The sequence below is a fragment of the Amblyomma maculatum genome, chromosome 8, assembly GCF_055883805.1.
Source record: "Amblyomma maculatum isolate TAMU_Amacu chromosome 8, ASM5588380v1, whole genome shotgun sequence".
NCBI classification, from domain to species: Eukaryota; Metazoa; Arthropoda; class Arachnida; order Ixodida; family Ixodidae; genus Amblyomma; species Amblyomma maculatum.
The window spans coordinates 69,489,418-69,511,636 of record NC_139351.1 but is presented as its reverse complement, the minus strand read 5'-3'; positions in this window follow the sequence as shown (position 1 = coordinate 69,511,636).

Sequence of the window (22,219 nt, the reverse complement as noted above, 5' to 3'; positions counted from 1 at the left end):
AAGGATGTCAGCTTCTGTGTTTCTGGATTTGCAGACGGGGCACCCAAGGTGTGGATACCAATGTCAAAATTGAGGCCACTTTCTGATCACTGCCGGTGTTAGGGCTACCCCAACTCTAATCCTCTGAAGCGACACCTCCTCTGCACTGGTTAAATCTCGGGGTAGGCTTAGCGTACACGGAGGTATCAGAGCATGTTTACGGTGTGGGAGGTGCTCTTTTCTTGACAAAATTAGGGTAGCATTGTCCAATTTTATGAACTTCGGCGATGTCGAGGTTTTGGGGGTGAGAGGCGGGTCGCAGAATCCGTCTGGCTTTGAGCACTTGAAAGGTCACGCGAAGGCCATTCAATACGAATTGGTTGAGGTATGCGTGCCGGTAGGCAGTGTATGTTTTGGCAGATTTCTGTGCTACCACTAACGCGTCTAAGTAGCTTTGTCACCTGGAGGGCATCAGTGCGTATGACAATGCGGGCCGTGGGAGGCATGGGAATTACGGTCACTGCCTCTTGCACTGCAAGTCGTTCCGTACAAAAAGAAGATGGAGGTTCCGGTAATTTAGACTTTGATGACCTGTTCAGTGAAGACTTGTTAGGGCAGTTAACTGCAGTTATCACTTCGCAGGCTTCGATGCTGGCATCGACGGAAATTATAATGGATCCTTGTGGCAAGCGGGGTCTTGTTCCATAATTCGCTCGCGAAGTGACGACGCCGTTTCCTGTGTTAAATCATGTGTTCCGTCGTAAATCAGTTGGCTTGTTATCGCTCAGCTGTAAAAACGCCAAGGAGGAAGCACTGGCCGTGGCGGTGGTAGAAATGAATGTGATGAAGCGTAAGCCCTCAGAGCGCACGTTGCGTGAGAGAGGGTGCCCTTAAGCCTGCGTGCATTACGTCGTTACTGCACCAGTTCATCTATTGCGTTTAACTGTGTGTTTTTTTGAAGTGCCACGATTGGCGTGATCTGAGGGAGGCAGATGATGATCCGCAATGCATCTCGGTTTATGGTTTCAAGGCGATCCCATTGTGCTCTTGTCAAATGCTAGAATTGGGCTTGATAAACAAGGCGCGGTTGCACAACTGCCCACACCAGCTGTCTTGTAACATCTGAGCGAGCGCCATCCGTTTTTGGAGCAATGCTCTGACCAGACCCAGAGTCTGTAACGCCTGTTCTTTTCGTCTGAGACAGCCATGAAGTTCTCTAGTTCCTGACTCATGAATGGCTAAACCCAATATTTTTACTGTTGAACTTTTTTAAAGTGGGGTTCCGGACAGATTTAGATGAATAGGTGTTGCCGCTAGCTTACGGCGCCCCCAGTGGTTGGCGACTGATATAAACGTAGTTTTACTAGCGGAAAATTCTAGGTCAATGGACGATGCATATGTAGACCTAATATCTAAAGCTGAATGCAGGGCACCGGATTGAGTCAGTAGGTCGTTGTGTGTGCTCCACACTGTAATGCCATAAGCGTATATTAAGAATTCAACATCAATAATTTCATGCAACCCCCATGCAAGAGAGATCAATGCAATAATAAATAATATTGGTGAAAACACCGATCCCTGGGGTACGCCGCGAAGAGGGACAAATGATCCTATGGCATCGTCACTCAGGCGTATTGCAAATTGTCTACCTTCAAGGAAAGATTTTTGCAAAGTTGCGTACTCTATGGGGGGGGGGGGGGGGGGGTAAATGGAGCATGTCAAATGAATCCAGAATGGCCGCATGACTGATATTATCATGAGCATTTTCGACTTCCATGGTGTGGATGGTGCGTACATTGCTGGAGAGGTTCTTTAAAAGCACATATACAGTTACCCGCCGGATCACGAAACGCAAGCTGGGGGGCAAGAAGAGATAATGGATCCTAAAGAACGATTGTCATTCTCCCGCCGCTGTTAGATATACGTGCAATGAATCAAACAGGAGCTTCTTACGTAGCATTGATCTGTCTTCAGCATAATGGTTTTGTCCAAGCCTCACACGCCTAGAACTGCTCGAGCACTGTGCTTCCTTTTCTTCCTAAAGCTCAGACTCCAAAGCACTTTCCACGCACCGCCGACGCCAACGCCGGTGCCACTGAATTCGTCGAAAATGGGAATGCAATGTTCCTGCTAATCACTCGCTCACCCTCTCGCACCGATTTAGAAAATTACAAACTTGAAAGAAAGTGCATGGAAGACTTCAAAGTACATCCAAGCTGTGAAGGAAAGGGGCAGGGAGCTAAACTGCCTTCAAGAGAAGAAGAAAGGAGTATGGACAGTCGCGCTGCTCCTCCTATTGCCGTGAACAGGTGACCAGTTTCCGATGCGTTCAGCACGTGCGCTCACGCGTCAAATATCTGGCAGGTACAGACTGGAGCATCAGAGTTGGTGACGTTCGCATCAGGTGTAATGGGGATGCGCACACCGGCTTTGGCTGACGCGCACGCGCGCGCGGGACGAAGTCGGCACGGCAGCGCTTGACGAATGTGTTTTTGGATTAGGGGCTTAAGCCTTTTCTTCAGTATGACGGATATTTGGGTTTATGAAGCGTCCGGAAATGGTGGCTGACTTCTGTTTAGTTCGCATCCTTTTCTTTCCGAGAACACTGACCAAGGTTGCGCCGGTGTTTCGGCGTGAAGGTTGCATTGTCAAGAGCTGCGGGGCAACCGGTTGCAGGGCGTAAGGGGAAGGCAATAGATTTATTTATAGGAAGGGAAAGGCGAGGTAACTGTCTCACTTGTTTTCTGTGGACACCGCAACCGCGCCGTTAGGGACGGGAGGAAGGTGGGAGTGAAAGTGGAAAGAGAGAAAGAGGAGCCGTAGTGGAGGGCTACAGAGTAATTTCGACCACGTGGGGATCTTTAATGTGCGCTGACATCGCACAGCATAGACGGACGCCTCTAAAAGTGTAATAAGAAAGGTGGAAGAGGGGGGGGGGGGGAGTCCTCTGTAAATTTGCGTGCTGCTTTTCTTCATTGCCCCTGTTTCTTCTTTCTGAGGAGTAAAGCATAGAAACGGTTGTTTTTCGAGTGCCCTGCTGGATTTGGGCATGCGCTGCCCTGACCACATCTGTGCATCAGCAGTGGCATGACGTTTGCTAGCGAGGCAGCGAAAAACCACGGAACATGGGGGCGAATAAGTGGCCTTGATGTGCATCCTATGTACCAGCTCAAAAATTCTCTCCCTTCTGACTTTTTGAATTGGCAGAAGAAGGAACCTCTGGCGCAAAAGAAAGACGAAGTTGACGCCTCTGTCAGGCTAGTTGAGAAAGCTCTCTGTGTGAACGTCCTTCTCGCCAGGATCTCATAAAATTTTAACCTGCCCATTCCATCTAACTGCCGCTCACCTCCTTGATTTCTTGAACCCCTTCCTGATTCTTGCTTTAATTATACGCTTCCCCAGTTAGGGCGCTTCAGATACTAGAAACCAGATACTGGGGCTGACAAACAACTTTTTCTTCCCTTTTCGATATTTAATAATTAACCCCTTACTACTACAGCCGCTCTTGTGTCATTCCTGGCGAAAGTATAACTATAGAGTACTCGTATAACTAATTCAACTCGTACGTGGACAAACATCTCAATAAAATCACATCAGAGCTATTGAATAAGATTAAAAAACATTCTCTGACGCTCTCGACCCGCAGGAATTCCACCAGCTTCGTGAAAAACAGGCACAGGGCCGGGCACAGACAGAAGAGTCGCGCACAAAATAACGATAATTAGCGCGGTAGCCTGAAACGAAAATTAGTCTTGAGCAAGAAGATATACTATTCTTTGTGTAAAAATAAAATAATATGAAGATAAACTACTAATTTCCTACAGCGCGAATGTCTATTATTCCCGCATTGCCCCTTTCATCAGTCAGGAGTTAGTCGTGACGTAGTGGCCTCGCTTTTTGGTATTTTTCTACGATTTGTTTTCTTTTCACGGACTGTTACCAATAAGTTCCTTATTTCTCGCTTAAAAAGTATTAACTTTTTCACTTTCAAATGACATGTTCTGCGCGTGCATATATTGCTGCACATTTTTACAGGAAACGAGTTGGCCGCAGAGTTACAACTTCTCAAATATTAATCACCAGCGTCCGCGTCAGAACAACGCCGTGGGTGGCATTTCAAGTTTGGAGGGATAAAAAGTCAGAGAAGCTTTGGCGCCTCATTCTTCACTGGGATCAGCCAGATCGAGAGTTGTCCAAAAGGACTTTGGTCGCTCAAGCTCAGGAAATTCTGGCTCTATATTACAGGCATTCACGAATTTTCCCTAAAATGAAAGATAGTGTGGTAACGTTTCAAATGACAACTAGAAATTTTTTGATAGAATAAGGCTATTGTCGTGAGGAAAGATAATAGCAGCTTTGTACTTTAATACAATTTCGCTATATAGTGTCGCAAAAGTACTTACTCTGAACCACAACTTTCGAGTCTAAGCCATGCAGACGCGACCGTTGCGGCACAGGCCTGATTCTCTTTTTGAAGGAGTTGGTCGCCTTCGCCAATTCAACATGTATTGAGGAAAACGATTTTTCTGCATGACCTTAAGAAGTAATATTGTTCCGGGGGCACATAGTAATCTGCCTTTGGATATCAATTTACACAGAGCGACACGAATCACCCTTGCATATTTTTGTGAAATTGGTAGGAGATCGGGAGAGTGGAATTCATGAGGTTTGCAAGCCGACCTGCTTAGGTTATTTCAATTGAATATATTGACATAAGTTGCGCGCGTCATCCGATAGACAGGGAGGCCATCAGAGCTGGGTTGAGTTTTGATGAGCTACTAAATGTGGGCAAACATAGAGAGACACTCACTGACAGCTTCAGTGAGTGTCTACTCTTTATCGGACAGCGATGAACGATAAAGGTTGATAGCGACGTGCTCAGAATGATTGTAAACGGTATTTTTAGTTTAATGTCCCACTATTTAATAAAGAGATATGAGGCAGACGCCTCGAGCCCCGATTTATAGTATCTGACGACGTCAATAAAGACAAAAATGTAAATTATTTGAAACGTGGAACTACAACCTAACGGAAAAAACGTGCACAAGGAAAAGAGTAGGATACGATGCAGTCTCGTGTCGCCTTCTCTTCTTTGTGCGTGTTTTTCTGTTAGGCTGTATAGTTCCGCCTTCGAGCCAACTGTCTCAGATTTATATCATCCGGCAAAAAATAATTTGTTCTTTTACATCCCTATACACTAAGAGAAAGTTTATTATCAGCATACTGTGATATAACATCACTTACAAGCCATAAAACGAAGCCTTGGTGATCCGAACAATGTAAAGAAAGAAAGAAAATTCGCGACGAGTACATTCCTGCCTAATGCTAAATTTGTGCACAGCTCATCAGCTCTTTCATCTTTTCAATACATTGAGGCAATGAATTCTAGTAAGAGATGTACGTAAATTCCACACATATTCTTTACCAACCAGTTTTACTACTGCAAGTGGCACATACTGGACCTTTCCTTTCCAGTCAGGTAGGTAGCTGAAAACTATATTAATCAGCCTTAAAAAGAGTTGCGCCCTAGGGTTGGTCTGGCGCTTGATACCGGGTGGTGGCCAACATCTCATGATGTGCGGAGAACTCCAGCCCAATCTATCTTTGTGAGGCCGTGTAGGTGCTGGAGACCGGGATCTCTCAACCCTCTTTGTCCATGAGTTTCAAGCCAAATAGCGTTTGGAATTCTACGCGGAGGTAGAAAATGTGGTCATATTTGGCTCTTGAAGCCCCACAAAGAGATCACTCAGGTTTCTAATGAGCTGGGTGCATAAGGACTAACAAAGCAGTTTAAGGGAATGTGCGAGCCTTTCCAACCCTCTTTGTCCATGAGTTTCCAGCCAAATGGTGTTTGGAATTCTAAGCGTAGAAGAAAATGTGGTCATATTTGGCTCTTGGAGCCCCACAAAGAGATCACTCAGGTTTCTAATGAGCTGAGTGCATAAGGACTAACAAAGCAGTTTAAGGGAATGTGCCAGCCTGGAGCTGTCTCCAGGTAGTTTGTTGTCCCTTGGAAAGGGAGATATGTGGTGGAGGATAGGCAAGTCTGCTCCCAGCAATGGAGCTTTATTTCATGATATCTGACGAGCCGGACCCTAGCGCTACATTGGTAAACGGTGTGACCGGCTCTGTTCATGTACGCTCGAGAAAGAGAGTGGGCCACTTCTATACCGGGGTTACCTGCGTGGGCTGGCAACCAAACTATTCGAACTTGTCTGGGTTCTGTGGAGCGAGAATTGAGAACATTTTGAGTGGTAGAATGAATCTGTCCCCGTACAAAATTCCTGATTGCTGTTTTCGAGTCGCTCAGAATGAGTGTGGCAGCTGAGGAGGAAATGGCAATTGCTATGGCTACTTCTTCTTCTTCAAATGAAGTTGTTTTGATTAAGCACGAGGCTATGTGTTTGAGGTCATGCGACGCTACACTGTTGGCGTAGGCCGATGTGTGGATGTACTCTGCCGCGTACACGTAGACCTCGTCTTTGTTTGCCTTGGCGCGATCTTCGCGTCTGGCCGGGTTGTGAACTGAGTGTACATTTTAAGGCAGAGGGTGAACTGTGAGTTTGTCCTTGATGTGTGTTGGAATGGGGTGGGTGTTTTGGGAGGATGGACCTATTGGCTGAATCTTTAGAGAGGCGAGAATGTATCTACCTGTATTTATGGACGGGAGTCTGTCTATCTGAGCCATGCCGTGAGCTTCAGTTAGTTCTTGTAGTGTATTATGTACTCCCATGCATGGGAGATGGGTGGTGGGAGCTCATTGTGGAAGATTTAAGGCTGACTTGCATGCTTGTCTTTTTAGTGCATCTACCTTCTCCTCCGCCTTAGTGAGGTAGAGGTAGGGAAGTCAGTAAACCATCCGACTAATCCCGATAGCCTGCACCAGCCGCCTCAGGTCATGTTGAAGCATGACTCGGTGCTTATTGGCTATTCAACTCAGGCGGTTGGTTTGATATTTCGGGGTTGTTAGTCGTGATGTCATGATTGTTAAGAGAGCAGTCCCTTTTTGACCTTTGTAAATGCGTAACCGTAATGCCGCACTCTGGCCGCATGCGCAGTGTGCCACGAGCGCCATTCATTGGCTTTGCAACCAAAGGCCAGGAAGGGACGTGAGAAAATAAACTGTTTTCACCATCTCTGTACACATTTTCCCGCGGAAACGTATATCTCACAGTTTCAATGGGTTTTAAATAAATTAACCTGAGCATATACGCTGGGGTAAATACCGACAACCCGCGTCATACTTCGTATTCCATATTGATTGATTAATTAAAACTTTAATGTCCACCGATTTAGAAGCCCCCTACTCACCGCTCTTGGCACGCAGGCCTGAGGAACGTGGGCTGGAAATACCACGACTGACTGGCGAATATACATCATTATTCATACTTTTTTTGTATGACATCATGCTGGAAAACGCGCGCAAAAAGCGCGGGCAAATTGTGATATTTAGGCCTTTACATTTACATACTAATGTTTTTGACGTGGTAGATTTATCTTTTCAATCCAATTCTTCTTGATGTCCATTTTTTTTTTTTTGTACATAGCCTCATCTTAGAAACAAAAATCTACTATAAGAAACGCAGGCACAGAACGTGAGCATACACCTATCGAGCTTATTTACGAGACGTCATCGCAACCCTGAGCCGATTGATTGATTTATAGGAAGGGAAAGGCGCGGTAACTGTCTCACTTGTTTTCTGTGGACACCTCAACCGCGCCGTAAGGGAAGGGGGAAGGTGGTAGTGAAAGTGGAAAAAGGAGAAAGAGGAGCCGTAGTGGAGGCTACGGAGTAATTTCGACCGCCTGGGGATCTTTAACGTGCGCTCATCGCAACCCTGATTTATTATATGAAGGGAAAGGCGCAGTAACTGTCTCACTTGTTTTCTGCGGACACCTCAACCACGCCGTAAGTGAAGGGAGGAAGGTGGGAGTGAAAGTGAAAGAGAAAGAGGAGCCGTAGTGGAGGGCTGCGGAGACATTTCGACCACCTGGGGATCTTTAACGTGCGCTGACATCGCACAGCACACGGACGCCTCTTCTTTTCGCCTCCATCGAAACGCAGCCGCCGAGGTCGGGTTCGAACCCGGGTACTCCGGCACAGTAGTCGGGCGTCTTACCACTGCACCACCCCGGCGGGGCCATCGCAACCCTAATAACAACCCTAGCAAAGACTCCGTGGCGACTGTAGGAAGAAAAAGAAAAATAACTAGACTTAAGAGGAGAATGGTGCAAGCCTACCCTTCCAATCCTATAATTTATCTCCCATCATTAGCCTCTTGTCACCATTCATTTCAGAAAAAAAAACTAGAGGGTCTCCTAGATGTCTTTTAAGAGGAAAGCCTAGCCTATTATTTGTCTCCCATCGTTAGCCTCTTGTAGCCATTCGTTGTAGTGCTACGTATAATTATAACTGGTTTACAGGAAAGGAAAGGCTCAGTATCTGTCAAACTTTCTGCGACATGTGTGCGTTTGGACGGTACACCATCAGTCCTGTCACGTGGCATTACTTGGCGCGCGTTCAAGTGTGGGATTGCAGATAGCAGGAATGCTAGAAAAGACAAGACTTCTTTTATCGGCGTTTGTTGCAGTGCTACATATAGTTATAATTGGCGTACAGGAAAGAAAAGGCGCAATCTCTATCCCACTTTCTTGGCAAGTGTGAATTTGGGCGGTACACCATCGCTTCTATCGCATGGCGTTCCTTGGCGTGGCGTTGCAGATGGCAGGGACGCATCTCGCCTATGCCAATCAGAACGCCGCAATAGCAGGACACACTTTGTCCACGACAGCATGAGCCAATTAAAGGCTTTCGCCTCAAAATGCATGGGGCTGCTACTAGCTCTGTAGCTGGAAAACCTCCGCTACCTTGTGCGGACAGAAAAGAAAAATAAGCCGGGAGATCAAAGACGCGCTTCGCAACAACCATCATCCACAACCGATTTGGTGGCGAGTACAGTGACGGCCTACAACAGGTAAATATCTGGTGGCAGGCTAGCCTCCGCCTCAGTTGTGTTGTGGCTGTAGGAAAAAGGAAAAGAAAATGCACGGGCTCGCTACTGGCTCTGTAGCTGAGCCACCTCCGATGCCTTGTGCGGACAGAAGAGACTGATGATTTATAGGAAGGGAAAGGCGCGGTAACTTTCTCATTCGTTGGCTGTGGACACCTCAACCGCGCCGTAAGAGAGGAAGGAAGGGGACTAAAAGTGAAAAGGGAGAAAGAGGAGCCGTAGTGAAGGGCTACGGAGTAATTTCGACCACCTGGGGATCTTTAACGTGCGCTGACATCGCGCAGAACACGGACGCCTCTTCGTTTCGCCTCCATCGAAACGCAGCCGCCGAGGTCGGGATCGAGCCAGAGTACTCCGACACAGTAGTCGGGCGTCTTACCACTGCACCACCGCAGCGGGGCGTGATCACATTCAAATTCCCTGTAAAAGTAGTGCTGCGTTTCGATGGAGGCGAAACGAAGTGGCGTCTGTGTGCTGTGCGATATCAGCGCACGTTAAGGATCCTCAGATGGTCGAAATTACTCTGTAGATCTTCACCATAGCTCACCTTTCACTCTCTCCACTTTCACTCCCACCTTCCTGTCTTCCCTTACGGCGCGGTTCAGGTGTCCGCAGAGCAAGTGTGACAGATAGAGCGCCTTTCCATTCATGTGAACCAATTATTATCAATATTTTAATAAAAGTAGCACAATAAAATTAGGAATATACCCGACGCGTAATGTTGATCAAGGAAAGAGTTCTTTATGGCGCTTTCCCGAAGCTATCTTGTCAGGCTGACACTAGCTATAGAGTTTCCAGATATATATATATGATAATTAAAAAGAATATGAAGCTAGAAGCCTGCTTGACCTCTCCCCACTGCTAGCGGCCTCTCACGTTTTCTCCAATTACTATCTTCTCCCCTCCGCACCCCTTGATCGAGGCCTGAGCTTTTACATGAAACAGGGGCGAAAATGCATCTGCTCACAAGCCTTCGCTGCAGAGCCACAGAGGTAGCAAATGCGCTCCGGGAAGCTACGTGAACAGATATCGCACACTTGATGGAGAAAGCTGTCCCTTGGGCAGGGACGTAAGAAGGTAAACTCTCAGCAGCTCTGAACTTTTACATGAAAGAGGAGCGAAAATCCATCTGCTCACAGGCCTTCGCTGCAGAGCCACAGAGGTAGCAAATTATCGCGTGCATGTCATGTGCTTCCTATCTTGCCCGCAGTGCAATGGTCAATTTGCTCAAGAGAGCTGCTGAGAGTTGACCTTCTTACGTCCCTGCCCAAGGGGCAGCTTTCTCCGTCAAGTGTGCGATATCTGTTCAACCCTGCGGGTTTCTAAGGGGGCTAAAAAGAACGGCGCATTCGGGTTTGTTTCTGCGTCCCCGGTTTTCGACATTTTGTGAACAGATATCGCACACTCAGCGGCTCTGTTGAGCAAATTGGCCGTTGCACTAGTGGATGCAGCAACGCCACTGTCCGTACTGGTGAGGGGGCATCATGCTTCCTACTTTTTTGAATGACATCGTGCTGGATTGGCCGTTGCACTATGGGCAAGATAGGAGGCACATGACATACACGCAATAAAAAGCTCCCCCTAATAATGATACAGTGCCACAACTCTTGGCATTGGTAAGAGAGCATCAATCTTCGTACTCCTTTATATGACATCATGCTGGAAAACGCTCGCAAAAGCGCGAGAAAATTGCGATAGTTAGGCCTGAACATTTGCGGGTTATAGTTCATGGTGTAGAAGATCTATTCTTTCAATCCAATTCTTCTGGATGTCCATTCCTGTTTATGTAAATTGCTTCATCCTGGAAACAGAAAGCTACTATAGAGAACGTAGGCAGAGAACATGGGCATACACCTATAGAGGTTACGCACGAAACGTCATTGCAGTCCAACTAGCCGTCATTGCACCCGCCACTGTTTCGGTGGCGGACGACGGCTGTTGTTGCGGCGCGCGTTGTTCTCTCCAATCTTTTTTTTTTCTTTCTTCTCTATTTTCTCTTCTGTCCGCACTAGGCAGCGGACGTGGCTCAGCTACAGAGCCAGTAGCAGGTCCGTGCATTTTGTCTTCCTTCATCCTAGATCCACAACAGCAACAACAGCGAGAGCACGGAAGAAGCAAATCAGAGACATTGAAAGAAAGAGAGAGGGAGAGACCCTATGGCGACTGTAGAAGAAGGAAAAGTAAATTAACAGGGCTGCTACTAGCTCTAGCTGAGCCACCTCCACTGCCTCATGCGGACAGAAGAGAAAATAGAGAAGGAGAAAGAAGAGGGAGAGAAAGACGCGCGCCGCACCAAATGCCGTCGTCCACCACCGAAGCAGTGGCGAGTGCAATGACGGCTTACAACAGATAAAATTCGGTGGCTGGCTAGCCCCCGCCGCAAGCGGCGTTGACCTACCCTCCAAGCCCGTCGGGTGCGAAGGGTGGCCTGGCCCGTCGGGCCAGGCCACCCTTCAGCACCTCTCCAGAACAGGGAGAGAAAGACGCGCGTCGGTAACAGCCGTCGTCTACCACAGAAGCGGTGGCGGGTACAATGACGGCCTAGAAGAGGTAAAAATCATATTGTAGGCTAGCCCCCAGCCTACTTAAGCGGCTGTGACCTACCACTCCCAGCCCTGTGGAAGGGGCTTGGGAGGTGGTGAAGGGTAGCTGTTCCAGGCCCTACGCGACTGGGGTAGGTAAATGCCGCTTGAGGCAGGGGCTAACCAGCCACCGAATGCTTATCTGTTGTCGGCCATCTGTTGTATCTGTTGTCTTTCTTTCCATCTTCTTTTTCTTTCTTCTCTACGTTCTCTCTTCTGTCTGCACGAGGCAGCGGAGGTGGCTCAGCTACAGAGCCAGTAGCAGCCCCGTGCATTTTCTTTTCCTTCCTCTGGCCGAGGGGTGGCGAAACATCACGAACCGGAACCCTTCAGTGAGCCATCCGTATTACACCATGAGCTCACTGCACATTACAAAGCAATGAGAAGAACACTCCCACCCCCCCATAAAACACTGACCAGACAAAACAAGTAATATGGAGACAGCTACCTCCCCATCCCTTCCCAATCCAAACTACATATCAGAATTTCTAATTAAGGATAGGAATCATTTCTGCCGGTTTTGCGGGCAGAAAGACAACTTCGAACATATGATCTGGACGTCCAAAGCGCATAAGCCTCCCTCAGAACTCTTGCCTGATTCCTCTAAAGAAGCTTGGGATAAGCTAAGGTCCAGCGATGACCCTAGCATTCAGTTCAAGACCGTCGAATGGGCCGGCGTTGCCAAAAGTCTTCACGGCCTGCGGCACGCTACCTCACTTCCCCTATTCCTTCCACTTATTGTGAATAAAGTTTTATCAGCCTCAGCCTCTTTTCCTTCTCGCTACAGCCACAACAACAATAGCGTAGCGGAGGCCGGTGGCCATATCGCGCCGCACTCCTCCCGCTACAGGCGATGCGCGCTAGACCTCTGACGTCATACGAGGAGCGAGTGACGGGCTAACAAGTCGAGTCGTCGCTTAGCGACGGCCGGTGGCCACGCGTGAAGATGCGGCGCATTGCGTTCCTTCTGCTAGAGGCGCCGTGCTCGCTTTGACATCACAATAGAGAGGTAGGTGGCAGAGCCGGGGGTATATACTCGCGTTCACCGTCTGCTAAGTCAGTCTCCATTCCTCCGCAAGAGAAAACGCGTCACCTAGCTGCTGCTAGGAAGCAACGGCGAGCTACGGAGACATATGAACAGCGTGAAGAGCGTCTCGCTCGACGGCATGCTCAATGTGCAGCTAGGCGGGCACGTCGACCTCCCCGTGAATCCTTCTCATCTGACAATAATCCAGACTGGAACAAAATGGATGTTCTGAACAGCAAACTGACGCTGTCCCAAGTTTTCCTTCATCAGTGAAAAACCACAAGCCGTGCTAAAATGTAGCCAAGATGTATTGCTTTCGCTACCTAGCAGGCTTAACCAAAGCTAAGCCCCAGCCAATTTTATTGCAACTACTCGCACTTTCAAGCCTTCTCGTGACCCGGCCGCAGCTACGTCTTACCCCCGTGACGCTGTGACGTCACACCCCACGTGACACATTGGCTGGCAGGAGCTGCCAACTTGGGTCTCCCGTTTCACATGGGACGGTTATGTCAGAATCAGCCTGCTAGGACCCTGGCATTCAGGTTACCCCTATAGGCCATTAAGGCACGTTCATACGGTTTGGTTAAAGCAGGGCTTTATATGTGAGCTGAAGAAGAAGAAAAAGAGAAGAAGAACGCTCGGTCACCCACAGCTAATGCTTTCGCTCAATATTTGGTTCAGCAGTGTTGAACCCTTGTAATTTTTTTTATCTCTATTTTTTGCTCTCTTCTATCCGCACGAGGCAGCGAGGTGCATATTGCCGTTCCTCGAAAACTGCAGCAAAGAAGTGCCGGATGGCGTCACTAAAAAGTAAAACACGGCAAAAAGGAACTCAATAAAGCTATATGCTTTTTCAGTATATATTGCAGTGCATAAACTAAAATGCATGCACAATAAAATAGTTCGGTGGATTAATTGCTCGCAGTAATATCTTGCAGTAATCGACATTGCTTGCAGTAATCGACACCACCAGGGCTGACGATCAAGTTTACTACCAAGTACCGCGGGCCATATCTACTGCTCCAATAAATTTCTCCCGTCAATTACCTGTTTGAACCGCCAGCCACTTACATCGATCTTTGCCGCCGTGGGCTTGATATCATTCACGTCGACCGTTTGAAATCTTATTATGATCCCGCTATCTTTTCATCTCCTTGAGTAGCCAGGATAGCTTCACTTTTCTGCGGGGGCATGATTGTAAAGAAGTTCCAGTTATGCTAAGAGATCGCTGAGAAAGAGGAAGTGCTTTTGCGGAATAGCTGTCTACAAGCTTAGCTACCACCACTATGGTCCTGCTAGCTACCAGTGCCTGGATCCTCGCTCAAGAACTCCACGATTCTTCGGCGCTTGTAGTTGAAAAAAGCTCACCTAGTGAATGTGTAGTTGTCTTAAAGCTCAGTTTGCCTATAAAAATGCATGACGCGTTTGAACCGGTGCGAAGCATCATGCACAAACGTAAGCATCAACAGAAACAGAAACAGGCCGCCAAACAACTATACATTATCCCACACCCACCATATTCGAAAGATCAGTCGACATCATTACAAACTTGTGCTTACCAAAGGTGTGTTAGTGTCCTTTTGTTCCCTAGGTGTGCCTACCACGTCTGTCTCGGAATAAAAGACTGTTGACTGATGAAATTGCCACCTCACCCAATCACTTCGAAGTTTCTGCTAGAGTGGGTAGTCTTGCCATTCACGTGGCCTCAAGAAGAAAGTTTATTCATAAAACAGGTATTACATAAATCCTACAGAAAGAGGTTCGAGAGCTCAAGGCTGTATCGAGACCTCTTATAGATGAAGGTATAAACATATGAGCAATATTATTGGTACAGCAAACGCAGTCAAAAGAATGCAAAACCGGCAAACATAATATGAATAAAGAAAACCGTAAGAATTAAATACAAGTTCAACATTTCACACCCGACCGTTACTGTTAAAATAACGTTCATGCAAATTTTTTTCGCTTACGCTTTTCGATGAAGGCGAAAGGTAAGGCTCCCGTGTGCTGTGCGAAGTCAGTGCACGTTAAGGAACCCCAGTTGGTCAAAATTTTTGAAGTCCTCCACTACGGCGTCTCTCATAGCCTGAGTCGCTTTGGGACGTTAAACCCCACAAACCAACCAAACCAAACCAATTTTATACATCTTGCGATGCATATATGAAATCCCTCATGTATGAGGTAGGAGCAAACGGGCGTACAAAAAACTCAAGTTGTGTTTCACCAATGCGATAATACTGATTAGATTTCTTTTTGTTTTAAACCGGACAATGATGAGGTTTGTTTGAGAGGTTATTTCAAACTTGTACAGAAGCAGGAAGAGCAGCGTGCTTCCCGTAATTTTGTCGAACGGTTTATAGTCAAAATTGTTGTCTTTAGCAAGACCTGTTTGGTTAGAGTTGGTGAGGGCCTCCCTTTTTAATACATTTTAATGTATGGTGTTGTGCACAGTATTTTAGAAAGGATTGCGCGACTAGAGGCAATCAGTGGAGCGATTGGTAAAATTTGATTGTGGAGAATTGATAGCGGATCGCTGGGGTATAACTGTAGGTTATTATAGAAATAGCCGGATTTAGGAGACACATCTTTCGGTAACTATCGCTATTTAAACCGCTGAGATGCAACCAGTGAGGAGAAAGAAGCCGGAATTACGCGTCCGCGGCACTTGGTAGGAAACTTGCTTGTCAGGCCTGGTGGTGTCGATGGGACCCAGAGCCATACGTGAGCACCGGAAGAGAATAGGTGGATAGAGTGACTGCTGTCGCTGTGCGCCTTCTTCTGGGCTCGCTTGTCCGAAGTAAGCGACATTCATCAGCGTGCCTGGCACCTGCTGAAAGCGATGTATACTCTGAGATATCAGGATGGTAGGGGAGGATGGTGTCGAGTGGAGACGAAGTTTCCCGCTCGTACAGCAGAAAATATGGTGACAATCCGCTGGTTGCTTGAACAGCGGTGTTGTATAGATTTCATACCTTTGGGAGTAGCGACGGAGCACTTGCCGCCTAGCTTCAGCGTGTTGATAACCGAATGAACTTGCTACAGCGTAAGCAGTTATTGTTTATCTTTAAGTACAAATCTTTACGTGTTTTACAGTCTACCACATTACATGATGTCGCCGAGCATACTGCACTTGGTCGGAGCCAAGTTTTGGCAAATCGCCTACAGGTATACAATAAGCCATTTGGGGAACTGAATGCAACCGTCATACTCTACTGTAGGGCAAACATCATCAAGCGAAGTCTCAAAATGTGCCACAATTCAGAGAGCATTCTACTCATAAGAAGTGAGAAATATTATGGTGCATTGCATGATTTACATTATTGCTTATATATTTCCGCGTTTTAGTTTGTCAAAGCGGCTACGAATTGAAGTATTGAGGCTACACGCACTGGAAATAATTCCTTCCTCGACACAGTCATAAATTGACCTCATGATGAAATGTGAAATTTCAAAAAATAGTGCAGTCTTGAATCAACTTATTCATTACTGAAAGTTTCAGAATAGTCTGGATTTCAAAACTTTCTACTGAAGTAGTAACTGTATTTTCTTCTAAACGAATGACAATGTATTCTCTCCAATCTAGGTTAAAATTTGATTTTAGCTGTTCGCCACATTGCTTTTAATTGAGATGGACCTTGCACACTTCAAAGTAGTTGCCCTCCTAACGCTAATAAAGGCATTATTAACAGCGCGCAGACTTCGGATAACACTTAAAAAGCGGTGGCATACACATACACATATTGGAACCCTCTTTCTTCCGTTAAGCCGCGCTGCAGCTGCTCTTTAAGTATGCGTCCTTCGATCGAAGTGCTCAGGTCGAATTGCGCGTCGCAAGAAGTCTCCATGGCTTGTAGTTCGCTCGGATGTCGTTAATTTTATGATGAAGATGAAATTAGTTCGTGCGATCGGGCGTGAAGAAACACGTAGCGGCCGCTCTTTTTGCTTGCCTGCCAATAAACGAACGATTTTAGTTGCCGCCGATTTGTCGCTTCCTCGACAAACCAAGGAAACAATGAACTAGTCTCGCTAACTTGGTTTCATCCCACGAGATGGCGTTACTTGCCTTTGTAGCGCTCGACCGTTAATCCAGCGTATCCGGAGGTGATTGTGCGCGCTTTGAAACGACCGTGATTACGCTTATGACCGACGTAACTCCTTTATTTTTCACTTTATTCTTCTCTGGCCGCGTTCCCTTCTCAGAACATATCTTATTAGAGCACTATTAAGCACAGCAGAGGCATCTTACCTCGCCGAGCCACTCTGTTCATGTATGAAGTGATAAGAAAGAAAGACAGCAGCTCCTTAATTGCCAAGAAACGAGCCTCGTTCTTTATCCGCACTTCCTCTTTAATCCAAGGTCGTTCTCTGAGGAAAATGCCTGTAGCGCTAATTGCAGATTGTGGGCAACAATCTTCGTTGAAACGCTGTTATCTTAGTACCAGCATAGACGTTCGCACATCGCTAACAGTAAAGACGCCCTTACCGGATAGAAAAACTGCAAAAAAACTTACTGTTCTTTTAGGAAAGCGATATACTTTCCAACTGCTCTGAGAGGGGATGTTTGCAGCCAAGGAACGTTGATTGTGAGGCATGGACGTGAAATGATGGCAGAAGATGTGATTCGGAGGAGTATTGAGGCGCTCTCCAATTAGCCGCTCACCGCTCACCGGCAATGTTTTACCGATCACCTTACAAAAATACGTATCGGCCCAAGTTGGTGTTGATAGTGGCGATGCGCATTCTGAGGACGATCGCTGCCTGTTTGTTAGTGCAATATTAGGCATCATTTATCCGCAACAACACATAACCTAATAATTATGTACTTGAGTAGCAATATAACGTGTGATCGCTTGTTGTTTCTTTGAAATGATAAGCAAGAAACTACCAAACACCCTAAGCTCAGCCCAAAGTTTAAGCAATTCAAGCTTTTTGCCTCAGAATGTTATAGTTGCGGTTTCAGCAAATTGCTTTATGATTTGACGTCACAGTATTAGCAATTCTTGCATTTATTTCAATCACTAACATGTATGACCGGGGACACCTGAAAATACTCATCCAGCCAAATCCTTGCTGTATCTTTGACTGCGACAAAGCAGGCCATATGCAGCATTAGATGTCAGAGTTCGATGTTTTTTAAGGTATATAGACGCCTAATTTTTATGTTCGCCATTTATTGTTTGTAACGATACCTAATCCATTACTGTATAGGACTTACCACGTGATATTTGAATTCAAAAACCAATGATTTATATTATATTTTCTTTTTCTCAGCTTTCGCGGTTTCGTTTTCAACATCAGAGTGATGGTTGTCCCTTCTATGGCTACCTGGGTCACCTGAGGAATACACATCCGCAGCACAATCGTTCTTCTTTCGCGTTAGTTCAATACACCGCTAAATAGAGCCTCTCCCAACAACATAGACGACACCAAATGAGAATTGAGGGTACATATCGCTGTTCCTTCATCTCTCACGCGACCTGGACTAGACTCTGACGTCACACATTGGTTTGGTTTGGTGTGTGGGGTTTAACGTCCCAAAGCGACTAAGGCTATGAGAGATGCAGTAGTGGAGGACTCCTCAAAGTTTGACCACCTGGGGTTCTTTAACGTGCACTGACATCGCACAGCACACGGTCGCCACTCCGTTTCGCCTCCATCGAAACGCAACTGCCGAGGTCGGGTTCGAATCCGGGTACTCCGGCACCGTAGTTGTGCGTCTCACCACTGCACCACCCCAGCGGGGCCCTGACGTCACACATACCGCTCGGCTGCAGACACCTAAACATAAACTCGTGAGAAAAGAAAATTTTCTTTCAATTATTTAGCGGCCATGCGTGAAAGCCACAGAGTATCTCACACATAGTAGTGTATATCGCATCTATATGCTGTATTCATTTCACCGATTTAACCATTTTCGCGCGCGGAGCTCGACATCCGATGCAGAATGAGCAAAGAAGCCTGGGCTGTTCACTTCGCATTGAATAAATTTATAATACCCATGATACATGGGAATTTTTAGAAGGTATTGATCTAAAATCCTCGACATTGTCAAGTGCTATCGAACCACACCACCAATGAGTTTGCAAGCATGCAAGTAGTGAGACAGAAGTTTAACCTGGAAATGTTCAAATTTAAATTATTATCCCTCATCAACGTTAGTTGTGCGGACAGCTTTGGGACTGTAAATCTTCCACGTAACATCTCTTGGTGGAGGTTAATCTATTCGATCCCCTGTCACAAGCTGGATCTCAGCAGCAGCCGCCACATCGGAACCACCACGATGACTACCGACGCCTCTACCTCTACAGCCGCCGCCCCTGCTGCTGTAATGGCCCACCCCCGTGACCCCGGAACCTTCTGCGGGACCGACGACGTCGACGTGGACGACTGGCTAGCCCTATACGAGCGCGTGAGCAAGCACAACAGGTGGGATGCCACACTCATGCTCGCGAATGTAATATTTTACTTGGCTGGAACCGCGCGGGTGTGGTTTGAAACCCACGAAGACGAGCTAACATCTTGGGATATTTGCAAACAAAAGCTGCACGACCTATTCGGAAAGCCTATTGGCCGCCACATTGCCGCCAAAAAAGCGCTCGCCTCTCGGGCTCAAACGTCTACGGAGTCATATCTCACTTACATCCAAGACGTCCTGTCTCTATGCCGCAAAGTCGACCAAGGCATGCCTGAGGAGGATAAAGTCGGCCATATAGTAAAAGGCATTGCCGACGATGCCTTCAACCTCCTGTTGTGCAGGGATTGCTCAACCGTGGACTCTGTGCTGCAGGTGTGCCGACGTTTCGAGCAGGCGAAACAGAGGCGCATATATCACCGTTTCGACCGGCTGCCGAACACGGCTGCTAGCTCCTCCTGTATCGATATCCCGACTCCTCGACCGCCTGCGAACGACAGCACTTTGACACGCATTGTCCGCCAAGACCTTGAGGCAATGACTCCCGCGGCCTCGCTGTCGCATACACCCGACAACACCCTGGCTACTATATCACTTATTAAGGCTGTTGTTCGCCAAGAGGTTGCGAATATGGGCCTCCCTTCTACCCAGCACCTCCACCAAGAGATGTTACGTGGAAGATTTACAGTCCCAAAGCTGTCCGCACAACTAACGTTGATGAGGGCACCGATTTCACAACACTCAGCGTCGTCGTCTTCTCGGAGTCTGTTTCACTTCTTCATCCTCATCACGAACAGCTAAGTAACAATATTATCCCATAGTTTCAATGGGTTTAAAATAAATTTAAGTGAGTTGCACCTCTAAAGCTGAGCATATACACTGCGGTAAAGACCGAGATCATGTTGCAATACGGCATCATACTTCGTAATCCATATCTTTTTTGTATAACATCATGCTGGAAAACGCGCTTAAAAAGCGCGGGCAAATCGTAATATTTAGGTCTTTACATTTACGTACAAAAATTTATGACGTAGTAGATAAATTTTATCAATCCAATTCTTCTGGATGTCCATTTCTTTTTTGTGCAATGACGCATCTTAGCAACAGAAAGGTACTATATAGGAAACGCAGGCAGAAAACGTAGGCATACACCTATAGAGCTTATTTACGAGACGTCATTGCAGCCCTACTAACAACCCTAGCACGGAAGAAGCAATATCAGAGGCAGTGAAAGAAGGAGAGAGGGAGATATTCTATGGCGACTGTAGGAAGAAAGAAAAAAAAAACAAGACTCTTAAGAGGATAATGGTGCAAGCCTACCCTTCTTATCCTATAAACCGGGTCGAACCCAACCTCGGCGGCAGCGTTTTGATGGAGGCGAAACGAAGAGGCGTTCGTGTGCTGTGCGATGTTGTTGTTGTTGTGAATGTATAGGAAGAAGAAAAAGAAAATGCGCGGGCCTGCCACTGGCTCTGTAGCTGAGCCACCTCCGCTGCCTCGTGTGGACAGAAGAGATTTTAAACTGATTTATTTATAGGAAGGGAAATGCGCGGTAACTGTCTCACTTGTTTTCTGTGGACACCGCAACTGCGCCGTAAGGGAAGCGGAGGAAGCTGGGAATGAAAGTGGAAAGAGAGAAAGAGGAGCCGTAGTGGAGGGCTACAGAGTAATTTCGACCACCTGGGGATCTTTAACGTTCGCTGACATCGCACAGCACACGGACGCGGACAGAAGAGATTGATTTATTTTTTCTGATTGATTTATAGGAAAGGAAAGGCGCGGTAACTGCCTCACTTGTTTTCTGTGGACACCTCAACCACGCCGCAATGGAAGGGAGTCAGGTGGGAGGGAAAGTGGAAAGAGAGAAAGAGGAGCCTAGTGAAGGGCTACGGAGTAATTTCGACCAACTGGGGATCTTTAACGTGCGCTGACATCGCATAGCACACGACGCCTCTTCGTTTCGATGGAGAGAAAATAGATAAGGAAGAAAAGGAAGAGGGAGAGAAAGACGCGCGCCGCAACAACAGCCGTCGTCTACCACCATATAGGTGGAGGTTGCAATGACGGCCTACAACAGGTAAAAATTCGAACAGGCTATAGCCTCCGCCGCAAGCGGCAGTGACATACCTGTTCCAGCCCCAATGCTCAGGCCTCACCTCAATATGCGATGTCAGCGCACGTAAAGATCCCCAGGTGGTCGAAATTACTCCGTAGCCCTCCACTACGGCTCCTCTTTCTCTCTTTCCACATTCACTCCCACCTTCCTCTCTTCCCTTGCAGTCGGGATCCCAGTAGTAGTTTCGCCCCCTGAGAAAGGGATTGATTTGAGAGAGAGGAAGCACAGTTTGGTTTTCACGGCCCATTCGATCACTGATCGTATCAGCTCCGATTTGCATCCGGTTCACTATGCAAGGGGCTCTTAGCTGGATGTCTCAAAGGAAGAGCAGGTTGAACAACCCCTGCAGTGCCTCATGTTTGTGACATCGAAGCTAAAGTGTGATTGCTCCATTCCTACATGAAGAACACCCGTGTCAATAATGATGCACCAAAGCGGTATTCAGAAAGCGACATACATGATTACTTGAAACCACAAGGTGTTCTGCACGTGATAAGACTCTTGCGTCGTGTGAGGTTTCAAGAAAAGGAATGGGCTGCAAAACCTATCTACTCTGTCGTGCTGACATTCGCTTCCAACTCAGAGCGCCCCAAAAAACTGACCTTGGATTCACAAAACACGCACTCGCCGATTTCACGAAAGATCCTCCGCCATGTTTTAGATGCCAAAAATTTGTTCATGGGGCGCAAGCTTCCAAAAAGGATCGACGGTGTAAGAAGTGAGATGGCGAGCATATTTTCAAAGCCTGCAAGGCAGATTTCGCCTGTGCCAGTTGCGGTGGTGATCATCCAGTAAATTTCGATGACTGCCCTTTCCGTTTGAACGATCTAAACCAGCTAATATCTTTCATTGGTGGTCACAAAACCCAACCGACTGAGAAGCGTGTTCCAAGAATTGTAGAGTCCGAAGCGTTGGAGGCGGATTGTCGCGTCGACCAGCAGTGTCGCTAAGAGACCTGTACCCAGTAAATGCCAAGGTCCGCAGCGTGCGAGTTGGTTATTCGACCTCCAGTAAAATGTGGCCACGTTTCTGAGCGACCGGATGATAGCCAGACTCGACGGCAGGCAGGACTTCCGTATGCCTTACAAGTGA